The following is a 6,414-nucleotide window of genomic DNA, read 5'->3' as shown; positions in this document are numbered from 1 at the left end:
GTATATAGTATATAGTATATAGTATATAGTATATAGTATATAGTATATAGTATATAGTATATAGTATATAGTATATAGTATATAGTATATAGTATATAGTATATAGGTTATAGTATATAGTATATAGTATATAGTATATAGTATATAGTATATAGTATATAGTATATAGTATATAGTATATAGTATATAGTATATAGTATATAGTATATAGTATATAGTATATAGTATATAGTATATAGTATATAGTATATAGTATATAGTATATAGTATGTCCCCGGGCGCCGAGCTTAGGGGTGCCAAAATGGGTTGGAAAAATAAATTGAAAGGTTGAGGGGGAAGCAAATTGAAAGTGTAAGGGGGGGGTGCAAATCAAAATCTCGAGGGGGGTTGCAAATCGAAAAGTTTGTCCCCGGGCGCCGGGAGGGGTCGCTACGCCTCTGATGCAACCTCAGCTCCCTAATTTGGAAAGGTCAAGGCGCTTTTTACCAGTCACTTTGTCATTTAATATTAATATGGTGTCACATAATTGATGTAGAAAACGATTAAATAAGTACGTAATTTAAATTTCGAACATTTCAAAAGGTAATCTAATTTTTATAGGGCTTGTAAGTCTCGTTTTCGCTGAATCGTTTTGATGAATCGTTTAGATTCGGGAGTAAGGGCGAAAGGCTGTTGCTGATATGGTTTCGTAGGTATAAAGTATCGAAGTGTTCAAGAGTCATAATTTTTATTCGGCTCTTTTGTAGTTGAAGGTCTAATGGAACCTGATTAGTAATAGAGAAATGAGAATACAGGTGATAAAGTATCGTAGTTCGGGATTTCGGGAGTATTGATTCTTGTGGTATTAAGGTATCGAAATATATTGACAGTTAAAGTGTAGTAGTAGGTGCAGTTGTTGTTAAACGGGTTGGTGTCGTAGTTCTGGAGTATGTGTTGTGAATGTTGTAGAGTATATATCGAGTAGTCGAGTTTATTGTACGTAAGAAGATTTCAATTCAGTACGGAACACACTACAAAGGAAGGTAGGCGTTCTCTAGTTAGAAAATGTTTAGTTTTTTAGGAATCTATATTACCACTTAAAGTATTAATATATAATATTAGATAGGATGGAATTTATAACCAACCGTAAACTTCTTTATTTCAATTTTTATTTAATCAATAATTCTAGCAACGTCTAATAGTTATACTGTGAACTTTTGAAAGACGTCCCTTAAATTTAAGGGATCCAAAGATTTAAAAAAAGGTTAGAGAAAAGCAACAATACAATTGCATATATGTCATCAAAATTGAATAGAAGTATGTTATAATACAGTTACCGTGTTTAGTCTTTTAAATAAACCTACAATTAAGTAGTCAATTATTAAAATATATTGTATTTACAAGGTTACATAGCTAATATAAAAGGTTTTTTTTAATTATTACATTATTAAATTAAGAACGTTTTATTGTATTTTTCAATCATGTCTTTGTTACACTTCGTTAATTTAGCTATTTTTTATGAAAGTTATTTCCCTTGAACAAAATTTTGTTAATTGGATTTTCAAATGGGATATAATTCGTTGCTTACCTTTACATTCATTTGAAATTCCTGCACCTTAGGTTGACCGCTTATAAAAAAATACAACTTTAAGTTATTATTTGCTATTGGAAAAAATTATATAGAGCTTATGTTCTATACAAAATAGTTTGGAAGGTTTTTTTAGCACTACCAGGTTGAAAAACAACTACAACAGTAGCCGTTGTAGATTGCAATACTTAATGTTAGTAGACATACAGTCTTAGTCGTAAATTAAACATCTAATTAATTGTCTTTTCATATTGCTCACCCTCTCCTAAAGGATTCATATATAACAATTTTAGGTTAGAATCTGTAACATTTATAACCTTTTATTTTTCAAAAACAAAAAGAAATCGTTACAAAATCACACAAAATAGATATTTTACAATTATAACTTTACACAGTCAAGTTTAAAACAGGTAAGTTCCGTTTTGGAACTCACCTTGGGAGGACTGCAAAGAGCCCAACACTACAAAAACTTTTTTTTCAGTGGTTTTTTATCCAGACTTTTTTCTCAGGAAGGTGGGGTGGAGCACTTAAAATTTTCTAAGTGGGGGGGGGGGGGGCTCTTTGGTAAAGTACAAAGTTCAATAAAATATGATTACGCTTGCAAACTGGAATTGAAGAAATTAGTATAAACTTTTGAGACGAAGGAGGCAAGTAAAATTTGATTTTTTATGTCTACTTATAACGTGTATGCAATTGATAATAAATTAATATGTCGCTTTTAATTAATTGTTTTCTTATACGTATGTTTTAGTAATTAATGTGTGTGAAAGGGGGCGTTTTAATAAGTTTTGCCTAGGGCTCTAAATAACCTGGCGCCGGCACTGAATAAAGATGATACTAAAAACGTGGAGGTATTTTTTTCCTTTTTTTCCTTATTTCAACAACCCGCTTTTAGTTCAAATTGTCTGATGAGATTTTTTTTTAATTGCAAGTTTAATTAGTGTGAAGATATCGAGTGATTGATTGGGTAAAAAAAATTTCAACATCGCGATATAGTTTCTAGTTCAATGAGAAAATATAACCAGGGAATTTTCTTTTCATTGCATAAATAAAACTTTGCTATTATAAACATTTGTTTGTATTTTTTTATTTTATTCAATATTATATATTATGAATGGACATTTCGCATATCACATTTAACTAGAGTAAAGATATCATGTTATTGGTTTGGGCAGGAATAAATCATCGTCGAGATTTAACTCCAAGTTCGCAGAGAATAAATATAATCAGGAAACTTAAAGAAACTATTCTTTTATTTAGTGTATAGATAAAACAATGCAAAAGAATGTTTTTATGTACCAAATTTTTTTAGAAAATCGTGGACTAAAAACTTAGCAAATCACAAACATAGTTATGGACGTATTTGTTTTAAAGAAAGTTTTGATCGTTTTTATATAAAGTATAACACGTTTTTTTTAATATTTTATAATCTTTGTAAATTTAACTTTTAACCTTCCTTTGACGTTTTTACATATAAAGTCAACAATAACGAAACATAAAATGATAATTAAAGAACATATAATAGTGGCCATTATGATGTATGTTATTTTTGTAAGTATTATATATCATTATATTATATATATTATTATATTATTGTTGTAAGTATTATTTAATTTTAAAATACAAAGCCGCCACTTATGAGCAATAGCCTGCTTCATATAAAGGTGATTAATACCCAATTTTCAGCACCATTTTGGATAGGAAAAGAAAAGAAAATCTATGAGACACTTGGCATTAATTCAGGGCAACTTCCGGTCGAGAGCATGCATATAGAATCTTTATTCGCCATCAATTTTTTTTCATCGTAAAAATGTTTAAATGTTGCGCCGTTTGCTGTGAGATGTGTGAGGTCAGGGGTGGGGTGGGAGGGGGTGGAAATTGGGGTGTGATAATTAATCGGAAAGGTCTAGTGTGTTGATGATGTATTGGGTGTATGGATTAGAGCAGAGCAAAATTTTGATGATGTATTGGGTGTATCGACTAAAGCAAAGCAAAATGTTGATGATGTATTGGGTGTATCGAATAGAGCAAAGCAAAATGTTGATGATGTATTGGGTGTATCGACTAGAGCGAAGCAAAATGTTGATGATGTATTGACTAGAGCAGAGCAAAATGTTGATGATGTATTGGGTGTATTGACTAGAGCAAAGCAAAATTTTGATGATGTATTGGGTGTATTGATTAGAGCAGGGGTCGGCAACTTTTTGGGACGAAAGAACCAAAATTTGCAAATTACAAAATGTCCCAGTTTTCAAAGAGCCACTAACATTTATCTTTCAATATTATGATTTTTGATTAGGATTAGGTATATAAATAAATAAATAAATAAATAAATAAATAAATAAATAAATAAATAAATAAATAAATAAATAAATAAATAAATAAATAAATAAATAAATAAATAAATAAATAAATAAATAAATAAATAAATAAATAAATAAATAAATAAATAAATAAATAAATAAATAAATAAATAAATAAATAAATAAATAAATAAATAAATAAATAAATAAATAAATAAATAAATAAATAAATAAATAAATAAATAAATAAATAAATAAATAAATAAATAAATAAATAAATAAATAAATAAATAAATAAATAAATAAATAAATAAATAAATAAATAAATAAATAAATAAATAAATAAATAAATAAATAAATAAATAAATAAATAAATAAATAAATAAATAAATAAATAAATAAATAAATAAATAAATAAATAAATAAATAAATAAATAAATAAATAAATAAATAAATAAATAAATAAATAAATAAATAAATAAATAAATAAATAAATAAATAAATAAATAAATAAATAAATAAATAAATAAATAAATAAATAAATAAATAAATAAATAAATAAATAAATAAATAAATAAATAAATAAATAAATAAATAAATAAATAAATAAATAAATAAATAAATAAATAAATAAATAAATAAATAAATAAATAAATAAATAAATAAATAAATAAATAAATAAATAAATAAATAAATAAATAAATAAATAAATAAATAAATAAATAAATAAATAAATAAATAAATAAATAAATAAATAAATAAATAAATAAATAAATAAATAAATAAATAAATAAATAAATAAATAAATAAATAAATAAATAAATAAATAAATAAATAAATAAATAAATAAATAAATAAATAAATAAATAAATAAATAAATAAATAAATAAATAAATAAATAAATAAATAAATAAATAAATAAATAAATAAATAAATAAATAAATAAATAAATAAATAAATAAATAAATAAATAAATAAATAAATAAATAAATAAATAAATAAATAAATAAATAAATAAATAAATAAATAAATAAATAAATAAATAAATAAATAAATAAATAAATAAATAAATAAATAAATAAATAAATAAATAAATAAATAAATAAATAAATAAATAAATAAATAAATAAATAAATAAATAAATAAATAAATAAATAAATAAATAAATAAATAAATAAATAAATAAATAAATAAATAAATAAATAAATAAATAAATAAATAAATAAATAAATAAATAAATAAATAAATAAATAAATAAATAAATAAATAAATAAATAAATAAATAAATAAATAAATAAATAAATAAATAAATAAATAAATAAATAAATAAATAAATAAATAAATAAATAAATAAATAAATAAATAAATAAATAAATAAATAAATAAATAAATAAATAAATAAATAAATAAATAAATAAATAAATAAATAAATAAATAAATAAATAAATAAATAAATAAATAAATAAATAAATAAATAAATAAATAAATAAATAAATAAATAAATAAATAAATAAATAAATAAATAAATAAATAAATAAATAAATAAATAAATAAATAAATAAATAAATAAATAAATAAATAAATAAATAAATAAATAAATAAATAAATAAATAAATAAATAAATAAATAAATAAATAAATAAATAAATAAATAAATAAATAAATAAATAAATAAATAAATAAATAAATAAATAAATAAATAAATAAATAAATAAATAAATAAATAAATAAATAAATAAATAAATAAATAAATAAATAAATAAATAAATAAATAAATAAATAAATAAATAAATAAATAAATAAATAAATAAATAAATAAATAAATAAATAAATAAATAAATAAATAAATAAATAAATAAATAAATAAATAAATAAATAAATAAATAAATAAATAAATAAATAAATAAATAAATAAATAAATAAATAAATAAATAAATAAATAAATAAATAAATAAATAAATAAATAAATAAATAAATAAATAAATAAATAAATAAATAAATAAATAAATAAATAAATAAATAAATAAATAAATAAATAAATAAATAAATAAATAAATAAATAAATAAATAAATAAATAAATAAATAAATAAATAAATAAATAAATAAATAAATAAATAAATAAATAAATAAATAAATAAATAAATAAATAAATAAATAAATAAATAAATAAATAAATAAATAAATAAATAAATAAATAAATAAATAAATAAATAAATAAATAAATAAATAAATAAATAAATAAATAAATAAATAAATAAATAAATAAATAAATAAATAAATAAATAAATAAATAAATAAATAAATAAATAAATAAATAAATAAATAAATAAATAAATAAATAAATAAATAAATAAATAAATAAATAAATAAATAAATAAATAAATAAATAAATAAATAAATAAATAAATAAATAAATAAATAAATAAATAAATAAATAAATAAATAAATAAATAAATAAATAAATAAATAAATAAATAAATAAATAAATAAATAAATAAATAAATAAATAAATAAATAAATAAATAAATAAATAAATAAATAAAT

This window comes from Physella acuta, unplaced genomic scaffold (genome assembly GCF_028476545.2).
Source record: "Physella acuta isolate Inbredline_101_S28 unplaced genomic scaffold, ASM2847654v3 ptg001717l, whole genome shotgun sequence".
NCBI lineage: Eukaryota > Metazoa > Mollusca > Gastropoda > Physidae > Physella > Physella acuta.
The sequence above is the reverse complement of the archived record's forward strand: the minus strand, read 5'-3'. Positions refer to the sequence as shown.